Genomic DNA, 13,582 nt, shown 5'->3' on the forward strand with positions numbered 1-13,582 from the left:
CAACAAAATACCATGGACTCTGTGGCTTAAACAATAGAATTTTTTTTTACGTTCCAGAGGCTGGAAGTCCAATATCAGGAGGCCAGCATGGTTGGTTTCTGATGAGGGCTCTCCCCTTGGGTTGTAGGTGGCAGCCATCTTGCTGTGTGTTCACATGACCTCTTCTTTACGCAAACTTGGGAGTGGGAGGGGGGTATAAAGAAAGAAAGCACAAGAGAGCACAAGTGCTAGCTGTCAGGTGTCTCTTCTTATAAGGGCATTAATTTTATCATGAGGGAGAACCTCATCTAACCCTAGTTACTTTCCAAAGGCTCCATCTCCAAGTACCATCACATTTAGAATTGGGGCTTCAACGTATAAATTTTGGAGGGAGTTTTTGGGGACAAACATATTCAGTCCATAACAAAGCCAAAAGGTAATTTCTCTAATTTCTTTCATTTCTGACCTCTGGATTTCCTTATAAAGGGGTCGCCTGATTACATCAGGCCCTCAGAGGCTCCAGTACAGGGGATTAGACCAGGCACATACATAAGGGGGTGGGTATCTTGGGGGCTTTCTAAGAACTCTGCCTACCATATCCTATCATTGACCCTATGGTGTCCTTTTCTCTCATATCCCTTTACCCCTCAGCACTCTCATCTATCACTCTCACTACCACATACGCATGCATGTGACATGCACATACACACACTCACCACTCTTCATGGACATCTACAAATGAGCTGCAGTCATTTGGCCACGTCCCATGGCCTCCCATGTCCTCTTCCTGTCCCCATTTCTATCTTGACCTAAAAGGGCTAGCCTGTTGGAGTACAGAAAGAAGCAATGATAGAAGAGTTTTTTCTTTCTACCAATTATTAATACATCTTAGTTTGAACCTGATGTCTTTTTTCTAAATACATTCACCAGTCATTAATAGTTACAGAGAGTAGTATCTATGAGCTTCTAAAGGGTTTACTAAAAATGTATGACATCTAAAAAAGGAAAAAGCTATTGTCTTTAAAATGTAAAATTTGCTATTATTAAATATTTAATTATATGCTTATAAAATAGATTATCAGGATGAATAAGTTATATGACTATGTATATATTTTAGTTAATGAGAGGTATGAGAATATTTTAATAAGTTTGATATGATGCGGCATGGAGCTCCAAAAATAAAGGTTTCTAGGAGTAGGACCCATGAAGGTTTCAAATAACTGAGACATATTTACCCCCAGCACTAGAATTGATAGGGTGAGGTTTGAGTGGAGAAATCTCAGAGCAGCACTTACTTTACTATACTTTCTACTTTTAAGGCATTTTAGCATTTAAGCTTTTACCTGATCTTACTGATTTCCTTGCAAATTAGAAAAAGCAAATACCATAGAGATTATTTTTTTATTTCACATATTGGGAAAGAATGATAAGTTACTTATCTAAGGCCACAGTAGAATCATAAGGAATAACATGGTCTACACTCAAACTACAGAATCACAGATTCTGGGCATCGAACAGTTGATAGCATCATCTGATGGATGCAGAGAAAATGTGAGGAGCCCAAGATCCCAATAGCCAGCAAGTGAATATTAGAGACAGGAATCAAGGCTGATTGGCTCCTTAACCAGAGTTATCTCCAATACAATACACTTTCTCTTTCTTAACACTAGACTCACATTTTTTTCAGTTCCACCTTTGCATCTTTCAAATCAGACCTTACTGTATGATTTTTCCAATTAATTCCTTTCATCACAAATCTCACCTGGCATTTGATAATAAACTGTAAGCAGAACCCTAGAATCTTGGTGATAGAGTCTCAGAGATCATCTAATCCATCCTCTCCTCCAGGCTGGATATTGCTTCAACGATATCCCTTACATGTGGTCAAATAGCCTCTACTTTATTACCTCCAGTAACAAGGAACTCACTACCAAAGACATGGGCAACTCCATTCTGAGCAACCCTAGGTGTTGAGATGTTCTGCCTCCAACTTCACATGTGGTTTTCCAGAGGTACAAGAAATAAGTGTAAGTCCTTTCAGAGGCCACTGTGTCTCATATTTGAAAATGATTATCTGTCTCCAATCACTTCCCCTCCCAGAGTTTCTCAGTGTCAGTGTTATCAGTACTAAGACTTCTTCCTGAGCCAGAAGTGTCCCATGAATTACAGGATATTTAGCATCACTGGTCCTCCAAGAACCAAACTCCACTAGCCCTAGACACTTACCTTATGACAACCTATTTATGGTGACAACACAAGATTCCCCTGGCATTTTCAAAAACCTATGGAGAGGGGAAGAATACTGTCCTTGATTGAGATGCACTATGAGTCAAACCCACGACTCCCCCCATCCCCACACATTTACTGTATTAAACATGGTACAGCTATAGAAGGCTCTCTCAGTTCATGGAATTTTCAAAGCCATCCATGATGGGAGCTTTGTGCCACTGTTCTCAGGACACAGGATTACAGAGGGGATGAGAGAATTAATGACAGGAATTTAACACTGAACAGAAGGAAGCCTTCTGCCGTGTTTAGGAATCTGCTCTTTTGCACCACACCCACGTGCTCCCCACTTGAAAACCACCCTCCTGTCTTCCTGTTGCAATTGGGAAGCATGTGTTGCCAGTTAAGTCGTTTTTCTGAATTAGAAATTCCAATTGCATTGTTTCCCACCCAAATAGCCATCTCTCAATTATTTTTCCAACTCAAGTGCCATGTAGTTCTTCAAATGTCTTTCACCATTGGCCATTGTTTTCTTTGGATCTTTTGATTTTGATTAAAATTGCCTAAGTCAGAATAATTGTAAAAACAGAAAAAAATTGAAACCCAAATTGCCCTTGAAATTGCTTTGAAATCAGAGCACAACCTTCATAAGTGATTACAATTTCATTGAATGTGAGACCACCACACAGGACCTCCAGGCTTGCCCACTCGTTCCCAGAATATTCTTGATTGCACACATGATAATGATAATGATTGTATTTTGAGAAGCAGTGGGCAGTACGCAGTATGGAGGTAAAAGCATGGGCTTCTTGCTTTGAATCTTGGGTCTGCCATCTACCAGCTGTGTGACCAAGTTTGTTAACCTGTCTGTGCCTCAGTTTCCCCTTCTGTAAAATGGAGATAATTTATACTTCCTAAGGTTGTTGTCAGGATTGAATGAGCTAAGGCACTGTCACAGAGACTGTCAGCACCCCACCACACCTCCTTGGAGCATTTTTGTGGTTTCTATATACCCGTTCCCTGGCTACTATGTATGGAGTAGAAGGGGTGGGGGGTGTTTTTCATCTTCTTCTAACATCCTGTAACTCTCATCACAGAACTGTTTGATAGCTACTGAAGCTGCTTTGTGTTGAGGCACAAAAAGCCAGAAATACCTAAGTTTATGTCCCCCAACACCACCATTAGCCCGTTGGACAGCCCTTAGCCAGCAACTGACTGGGGCAGGAATATGAAAGCCCAGTTCCTTTGCCATGAGTGAGGACCAACCCTGTGATGTACTTAACACTCCAGAGCACCCCATTCAACTGAGCTAAGACTGGGACTCACCTGAAATAACACCCTTGTTTGACTTCTCCCACTCTGTCCTTCTTCTTCCCATTCTCTGGGCAAAATCCTACATAAATCCCCTGCATACAAATCCTCTTCTCAGTATCTGGAAATCCAACCTGAGACGGGCACTTTACTCTAATTCACACCTAGTAAGCACTTAATAAATGTTAGTCTTCATTATATTTGTTTTTATTAGCCAATATGAATCCAAAAACACTTTTTTTTTTTTTTTGAGATGGAGTCTCACTCTGTTGCCCAGGTTGGAGTGCAGAGGTGTGGTCTCAGCTCACTGCAACCTCTGCCTCCCAAATTCAAGTGATTCTCCTGCCTCAGCCTCCTGAGTAGCTGGGATTACAGGTGTGCACCACCACACCCAGCAGATTTTTGTATTTTTAGTAGAGACAGCATTTCACCATGTTGTCCAGGCTGGTCTCAAACTCCTGACCTCAAGTGATCTGCCTGCCTCAGCCTCCCAAAGTGCTGGGATTACAGGTATGAGCCACCACACCCAGCCCCAGTAACACTTTAAAATGAACCTGAATTTTATCAGTCACAGTCACTGCTACATACATTTGAAAAATAATAACATATGTGCAAGACACTATGTGCTCAGCCTGCAGCCAGCTGGACAGACAGCCTGGACCACGCTACAATAACCCCACTATTCTCCATGACCCACATTTTGGAAGCATGGTTTTCAAACAAGTCCTTCATTTCACTGGAAATCAAACCAAGGACAGGCTGTAATTAAGCTTATATGAGCATAGGGTGAGTGAGAGATGAGCAGGATGTAGCACACAGGTCTCCTGCCTAGTTCACTGCCATTTTCCTTGCACCCTTTATCCTCTTGCTGGCCAGTTTTAAGAGATAACTAAACCGCCAAACCTCAGAAGCCCTTCTCAGACAGCTGCAGTAACACTTCGTCACTAGTTATCACAGGCCTTGTGTGCACAGCACCCATGCTGGATATTTTTATGAACATCAAAGTATACAGAAACTCCCAGCCTTCTAAAGTTTGTCACTGAGTATGGACAAAAGGCCAAATGCAGAAGAAACACATGAAAATACCCGGAAAGCATTAGGAAGTTGAGACTATTCAGGCGTGTGGAATAAATTTAGACATGGAAGGAATCTTAGATGTCTGTTGTCTGGTGAGTTTCACTGCATCTTTTTAAGCAGTAGAATGTTTGGTCAAATGAAGTCTTACGCCAAAATTCAGATTCTAGAACAGGTAGAAGCAGGGGCACTCCAACTGAAAAGGGTAAAAGGTCACAGCCCTGGGGCACCATCTCCCCACCCATCTCCCCCACCAACTGATCTAGGCTAAGCCCCCACTCATTTGCAGCTGGATCAGGGTGGAATTTACAGCCCCGTGACCAGCTCACCCATTGCCTCTCTGAGGCCCTTATTACCTTGTGATATGGTTTGGCTGTGTCCCCACCCAAATCTCATCTTGAATTGTAGTTCCCATAATCCCCATGTGTCATGGAAGGGACCCAGTGGGAGGTAATTGAATTATGGGGGTAGATTTTTCCCATGCTGTTCTCATGACTGTGAATAAATCTCATGAAAAATTATGGTTTTAGAAAGCACAATTCCCCTGCACATGTTCTTTTGCCTGCTGCCATGTAAGATGTGCCTTTGCTCCTCCTTTGCCTTCCACCATGATTGTGAGGCCTCCCCAGTCATGTGGAATTGTGAGTCCATAAAACCTCTTTTTTAAAATAAATTACCCAGTCTCGGGCAAGTCTTTATTAGCAGCACAAGAACAGACTAATACACCTGGTATTGAATTACATATGTGCCTGTAGCCTGACTCTTTTCCTGCTTCCTGTGCCTTAGGAAGATTCCTCTGGGAATTCAGAGTGTGCAGGATGGGAGGTATTAATCAGGATGGGGGTGAAGTGGGACTGGTAAAAAAGCTTCAAAAATTTAACTTCACTGAGGGCAAGACAATCCCACTCCATATTTTTCCTCCAGAAAGGGAGTTTTCTTATCCAAGAATGGGCAATATAAAGTAAATCCTCATGAGAATGATCCCCAGGGCCTGCCCCATCTCAGAGAGTGACAGTGAGAGTGCTGTGGGTTCCCACGGCCAGCCTGTCACAATCTAAAGGAGGGGTGTGCCCCAGGAATGGTTCCAGACCAATAAACACAGTCTGGAAGAAAAGTCACGTGCAGCATGTGGCATGCCTATCCCATCCAGGGCAAGTTTTGGTGCCTTTTCTGCCTAGTTCTGTTCTTCAAAATCCACTTGGCAATGTGAAAAATGCAGATGTGCATATCTGCTGGCATTTTCTACAAGAAGTGGGCTATGTGAAAAAATGCAGTTTTACAGATCTGCTGGCATTCGTTCTCTACAAGAAGTAGCTCCCAGGAATGAGGCAGGAGGATTAGTGCCATGGGCATTCTCTCCTGTGGCTCAGTCACTGGCCTTGTTGTCAGGGATACCACCCAGAAAGGAATGAGCAGACAACTCAGGAGTGGCGTCAGGGGTCACTCTGAGTGTCCAGGAGTCAGTCTCTGAGGGTTCCAGTTTCCGGATGTTTTCCAGCCCCCTTTGCCACACCACTTCCCAGCCCATCAAGCCTGCTTTCAGGAGATCCCAAGAGTCATGTTGATACCTTAAGGATCATGGTTTCCCAGAGAGTATTCGCATATATTGAAAAAGGAATGTATTGCTCAAATAGGTTTGGGAAATCCAAAGTTAAAGAAGTTTATTTTCTTGGGGACTTCTCAGAGCTTTTCAAACCTCATGATTGCTGGGAAGTACCAACAATACAATACCTATACGTATACTGCATTTCCCAATATGACTTAGTCGTGGGGCCCCTTACCCAGCAGCCTCTTCTTGAACCAATGGCATTTAGCTTGTTCCCTTCCTTTACCTCAGCAGTTCTCAAAGTGTGGTCCACAGACCCACTTTCAGGGATCTACAAGGCCCAAACTATTTTCATAATAATAGTGAGACATTATTTATCTTCTTTACTGTGGTGAAATTCACACTGATGCTATAGAAGTATGGGTAGTAAAACTGCTGATGCCTTAGCAGTATCAAGGCTGAGGCAAGCTGTGTTAGTGATCATTCTATTCTTTACCACCGCATGCTTCCAAGAACAAAAAGCCAGTTTTACTTAAGAATGGCCTTGAGGAGGCAGCAAAAGGTATAAATTTCATTAAGCGACTATCTTTGAGTATATATATATGTTTAATATGTTGGGTGACTAAATGAGAAGTACATATAAACACTTCTGCTGCATACTGAAGCATGCTTGTGGTCTCCAGGAAATCCTCTGGTGCAATATAGTTTGAAGTGCAAGCTGAATGAGCCTGTTTTTTAATGGGACAGCATTTTACATGACTGACAGACAGACCATAGTTATTCAAACTTGGGTATTTGGCAGAATTTGACTTTAAAATAAAAGAAATGAGCCTATCTGTACAAGGAAAACAACTGACAGAATTTGATGCCAATTATAAAATTTGAGGTTTCAAGGAAAAATTAGAATTTTGGAAAACTTATATGCTCCACCAAGTGTTTGACAGCTTAAGGACAATGAGCTGTATGGTAATATTAACAAATGTGGTGTTTTGATATGATACAAAATGAAATGTGTCAACATTTGGAAGATGTGCTCAACTCAGTGAACTATTATTTTCAAAATAATGTGTGATGTTATAAAATCTTATGTGGGTATAAGATTCATTCAGAGTACAAATTAGACCAGTGCATTTTAATGCAACAGAGTATAAATTGCCATTGCCATAGTTCGGTTCCAGATTTTACCTGCATCCTCCTAGAAATCACCACGTGTCAAGGCTCGCGGTAGTGTCAAAGCAGAATATCGACAAATATCTGAAAAGACTATTAAAATACTCCTCCTTTTCCTGACTATATACCTGTAAGGGATTAGATTTTCTTCATTTACTTAAACCAAAGCAGCATACCACAACAGGTTGGATGCAGAAACAGATAGGAGAATTCAGCTACTTCTTTTAAGCCACACATCGAATAAATTTACAAAAGTGTAAACAAATGTCACTCTGAGTCTAAGTTTTCTATTTTATTTTAGCAAATAGAGACATATTTCCAACTGAAAAAAGTCATCTGTTATCTTGTCATGATTTTGTTATTGACATTTTTAATGAATTCATACATATTTTAAATATATTTTTAAATTTTTCTATCAGGAATTGGCAAACTATTCTGCAAAGGACAGGTAATATTTCAGACTTCACAGGTCACACAGACTCTGCTACAACTACTAAACTCTGCCACTAAACTGTGAAAGCAGCCACAGACAATATGTAAGTGAATGGGGTTGGCTGTGTGCCAATAAAACTTTATTTACAAAAACAGCAGCCACAGATAATGGGGTTGGTTGTGTGCCAATAAAACTTTATTTACGAAAACAGCCACCACAAATAATATGTTGGCTGTGTGCCAATAAAACTTTATTTACAAAAACAGCAGCCACAGATATGTATGTGAATGAGGTTGGCTGTGTGCCAATAAAACTTTATTTATGAAAACAGCAGCCACAGATAATATGTACGTGAATGGGGTTGGTTGTGTGCCAATAAAACTTTATTTACAAAAACAGCCACCACAAATAATATGTACATGAATGGGCTTGGTTGTGTGCCAATAAAACTTTTTTTACGAAAACAGCAGCCACAGATAACATGTATGTGAATGGACTTGGCTGTGTGCCAATAAAACTTTACTTACAAAAACAGCAGCCACAGATAACATGTAAGTGAGTGGGGTTGGCTGTGTGCCAATAAAACTTTATTTACAAAAACAGATGGTGAGCCAGATTTGGCCCATGGGTCATAGTTTGCTGACCCCTATCTTATATGCTAAATATCAATAGATATAGCCAACTTAAAATCATTTTGGGATCTTCAACAATATGTAAGTATAAAGGGGTCCTGTGACTTAAAAGATTGAAAAACCCTATTCTACCTGAAGTCTGAACACTTTGTCATCTTTACACAAGAATTCAGACATATAGAAACGTTGTGGGAGGTATATTGGGGTGGGAGTCCTTCATCTGGAGGGCATCAGCTCCACCTTCACATGCCCAGACACCTCTGGAATGCACTTCATCTGCAAAAAGGATCAAGCTTTGACTACCGTGGCTACCGTACCATGAGTCCATCCAAATGAACAAATAAGTGAAATCAACAAAAATCCCCTCTCGACGACAAAAGTCAGGAGATGCCAAAGTATATCTGTAGGATAACCTCCAACTAGCTCCAGGAAAGCAACAGGGGGTTCTTCTGCCCAGTGATGAGAGCAGCCTACATGGAGGTGAAGCTAACAGGTCAGATCATCGAACAAACAAAACATTTCAGACCTAGTAGCACACAGAAGACTACAGACTGCTCAGGGCATGCCAGTTACAGAAGACTCATTAGGGTTGGTGAAGGGCTGGCTCCTCAGCCCTGAGCTTTTGTTGTATATTTTAATTCAGGAACTGAATCACACCTGCAAACCCTGTGACAAATGATGTTGTACTAACATTGAAGAGTGCCAGCTCATATCCTGGGTTCCAAGCCAACCTGACATAATAGAGTCTTTTTAAAAACTCACTAGAAAAAGTTGGTGTAAGGTCCAAAATATTTCAAGGAATTAGCACTTCTTAATTTGTGAATAAGTTCTGTGTCAATCAGCTATAATAAGATAAAAGCCTATCATTAGAGACACCAAGCAAACTCAGAGTGGCCACCATCGCCCCATTCTGTGGGACTTTCTGTCCTTGCCTGTATTTTTCCTTCTAGTAATGCTCTGGGAGACAAGCAGAATTTTCTGGTACCTTTCACACAGTTGGCTCTCCTGTCTGCCAATCTTCTGGGTGTTTTCATTTCAGTCCCTCGATGATTTTACTGGATTAACACACCAAGCTGTGAGGTTTTGCAAACATGAAATGTCAATGCAAACACAGATATACCCAAAATAGCAGCACTCTCTGGTATTTTATAGCAAACATCACCAGCTGCCCCTCAACACACATACACACATCCAATTTTCCTCAGTTGACAAAGCTGTCCAATTGGGCCTGTCTCTTCAGGATTCTGCTTTAGACTCACCAAGTAGCAACACAGAGAGGTTCCAGTGTTTCTTTTGCTCTTAAAGGAGCTAAGCTCATCAGAGACGCAGGGCATAGGGTAAACACACCTGAGAGCAATAATTTAAGCATATCCTAAGAATGGCCCTATATGGCAGATGCACCTGAACATGTGTTCTGAGCTAGGGGATCCAGGAGTAGCCAAGCGGGAGATTCGTTCCTTATCTATGATAAAGATCTGAGCCCCTGGTGTCTCCCGTGGAAGATCGACCATTCAGGGGATTGAGGCCCCGAGTTTGGGTTAAATGAAGATTGCCAGGTGGAGGTCGTTAGGAGGAGGGTTTTAGGTGAAAATGCTGTATAGACTGCATGCTGTTTGCAGGTGCTTGTGGTTCTCATGCCCAGTCCGCTGCTGCTGAATTATCTCCCCTGTTTGTAAGCCCCTAATAAAACTCCATGCCTTGTTTGCTGGCTCAGGGTCTCTTCTTTGGCCTCTTGAACTTGGCGCCTTCCCTACTGGGGTGAATAGGGGTTCACCACAACACAGGGTGAGCAAAATTCACACATGCAAAGCAATGGCAATCGGCGTTTAAGGGACAGACCGGGTGGCTTCCATCTGATTAGAGGGAATAAAAGCAGCCTCAAGATGAGACAGAACAGTTTTGAAAGGAGAGGGAGAGCTACCTCCCTAGAGCAGAGTGTCTGCGATGTGGTGCCTGAGCAATTCCTGGAGAAAGGGTGGGTTCATGGGGCTGGCACAAGCTCTAAAGAGAGAAGGAGGAAACTGAGAGCCGTGCAAGAGCTGCAGAGCACCCCTGAACTGAGCAGGATAATATGACTCCTTCAAAATTGGACTTTGTGGAGTCAGGAGGTGACATCCAGAAAATTTTAAGCCTGGATCATTGAGGTAGACTCAAAGGCCAAGTCCCTTGAGTAAGAGGTCCACGCTACTAAGATTCCAAATAAAGGGAGAAATTTAAACCCTCAGCCAACCAGGAAATCAAGGGTCTTCAGGTTGACAAGGCAGCCAGGCCATAACCAAATCTACTCTGATGCTCACTAGTTTGGTGAAGCAGGACAAGTTCCTTGGTCTCGTCACACAGTTGGCTCTTGGTCTTTTTGAATCTATTTTCTCATTGGTCTTTTTGAACCTATTTTCTCACTGATAAAATGGGATAATAATTGTATTGTATTAGTTAGCTTAGGCTGCTCTAACAAATACAATAGACTGGGAGGCTTAGGCAACAGAAACTTATTTCTCACAGTTCTGGAGGCTGGAAGTCTGAGGTCAGTTCCCAGCAAGGTGGGTTCTGGTGAGGGCCCTCTTACTAGCTTGCAGATGGCTGCCTTCTCTGACTGTGTCCTCACATGGCACACAGCTCTCGTCGCTGCCTCTTCTTATAAAATCATCAATCCCATCATGGGGTGCCACCCTTATGACCCCATCTAAACCCATTCACTTCCCAAAGACCCCACCTCCAAATACTATTATATCACGGCTCAGACAGAGCTTATGTAGCACAGTGCCTGGCCCATCCTTGGAACACATTGAAGGTGGCTGTTTTTCTTGTTCTTATTTGTTTTAGGGAGTGGGCAGAGGAAGCATGTCTACAGGTCAGCATCACTGTTCACCCCATCGGAGCCATGTTTGGGCAAGTGGTTTCAATGACATTTCCAACAAAAGAGTTTGTTGCCTTTTACCTGAAGGTAGCCAGTCCTTGCTCCCTGGTCCCCAGAACCCTCCTTCCCAGTATGTATGTCCCAGGTCCCACAGACAGGTCTGAGTTAGAGAGGAGTAGTCTTCCTTTAGGGACTAGTATCAGGGCCTCCTTGCAACCAGGAGCCTGTGACTGGAGATGGAAGCATTCTCACTTGGTCTTTTCCACCAGAACACAGACCAGTGGTTCTCAAACTTGAACCTAAACCAGAATCACCTGGAGGGTTTGTTCCATCCCGGGTTGCTGGGCCTATCTCTAGAGTTTCTGATTCAGTAGGTCTGGGCTGGGGCCCAAGAATTTGCATATCTAACAAGTTTCCAGGGGATGGTATTGCCACTGGTTTTGGAACTACACTTTGAGAACCACTAACATAGACGGTAAAGCAGGGGATGCTGTAGCTCACTTCCTATGACAGTCAAACAGTTTCATAAAACCCACAGATCGGAAGATCCTACTCATGAACCAACGCCACCAGGACCTAGTGTCCCAACCCCAGAGCTGCCTAGATTCTCAACAGCCTCTCAGCTGGAATCTGCTTTAGCCTACCAAGCTCCTGGGGAGAGGGGCGACCAGCACCACAGCTGTGGCTGCCTGCTGTCTAAGCCATTTGAGCTCCTTGTGGGAGGGGCAGCAGCCAGCATTGGGACTCACAACTGCCTAATACGCTAAGCTCCCTGGGCAAGGGAAGGACAGCACCCATTTCTATAGCTCCAGGCCACACTTTTCCCCTGCTGGAGCAAGGGAGGCTGTATGGCTTGGTCCTAAGACATGTCCCCCACAGCCCAACACACCGGCTGTGGCAGACTGTGGCCAGAGCGCCTCTTCAGGCCTGACCCTGACTCATCCTTCCTCACTGGGTAGGGCTTCTCTACAGGAACTCCAATAACTCTAGCCAGAGGTTTAGGGACAGAACCCAGATCTCTCTGGGCTTGAGCCCCTAGGGGGAAGGGTGGCTGCAGTCTCTGTAGACCAGCAGACTTAGCCTTTCTCCTGGTAGTTCTGAGGAATCTGGCAGCATAGATGAGTAGGTGTCCCCCCAGTAAGGTATACCCCCTCCACCAAGGGACAAAGTACTTCATTAAATAGGTCCTGTTCCCCATCCCAACTGGGTGGGGCCCTCTAACAGGGGTTGTCAGACAACATATACAGGAGCGATCCTACTAGCATCAGTATGGTGCCCATCAAGGTCAAAGATCCCAGAAGAAGGAACAAGCATTATTGCTGTTCTCCAGCCTCCTTGCATGACATCTCCAGGTGCAGGAGTGAACCAGATGAATAGGGCCTGAAGCAAACCCCCAGCAAACTGCAGCAGCCCTACAGAAGAGGGACCTGACCATCGAAAGAAAAACAAACAAACAGAAAGCAACAACAACAGCATCAACAACAACAACAAAAAGCCCCCACAAAAACCCCATCCAAGGGTCAGCAGCCTGAAATATCCAAACTAGACAAACTCACAAAGATGAGAAAGAATCAACGAAAAAATGCTGAAAACCTGAAAGGCTAGAGTGCCTCTTCTCCCCCAAATGATCACAGTGTCTCTCCAGCAAGGCCACAGAAGTGGACGGAGAATGAGATGGATGAATTGACAGGAGTGGGCTTCAGAAGATGGGTTTAAAAAAAAAAAAAAAAAAACTACACCAAGCTAAAGGAGCATGTTCTAACCCAGTGCAAAGAAGCAAAGAACCTTGGTAAAAGGTTAGAGGAACTGATAACTAGAATAGCCAGTTTAGAGAGGAAAATAAATGACCTGATGGAGCTGAAAAACACAGCAGAAGAACTTCATGAAGCATACACAAGTATCAATAGCTGAATCAACCAAGCTGAAGAAAGGATATCAGAGTTTGAAGACCACCTTGCTGAAATAAGGCATGAAGACAAGACTAGACAAAAAAGAATGAAAAGGAATGAATAAATACTCCAAGAAATATTGAACTTCATAAAAAACCAAGCCTATTGGAGTACCTGAAGGAGACAGGAAGAATGGAAAACACACTTCAGGATATTATCCAGGAGAACTTCCCCAACCTAGGCCAACATGCAAATTCAGGAAATACACAGAACACCACTAAGATACTCCATGAGAAGATCAACCCCAAAACACATAATCATCAGATTCTCCAAGGTCAAAATGAAGGAAACAAATTTAAGGGCAGCCAGAGAGAAAGGCCAGGTCACCTACAAAGGGAAGCCCATCAGACTAACAGCACACCTCTCAGCAGAAACTCTATAAGCCAGAATAGATTGGGTGCCAAT

Source organism: Mandrillus leucophaeus, unplaced genomic scaffold (assembly GCF_000951045.1).
Source record: "Mandrillus leucophaeus isolate KB7577 unplaced genomic scaffold, Mleu.le_1.0 Scaffold279, whole genome shotgun sequence".
Taxonomy (NCBI): domain Eukaryota; kingdom Metazoa; phylum Chordata; class Mammalia; order Primates; family Cercopithecidae; genus Mandrillus; species Mandrillus leucophaeus.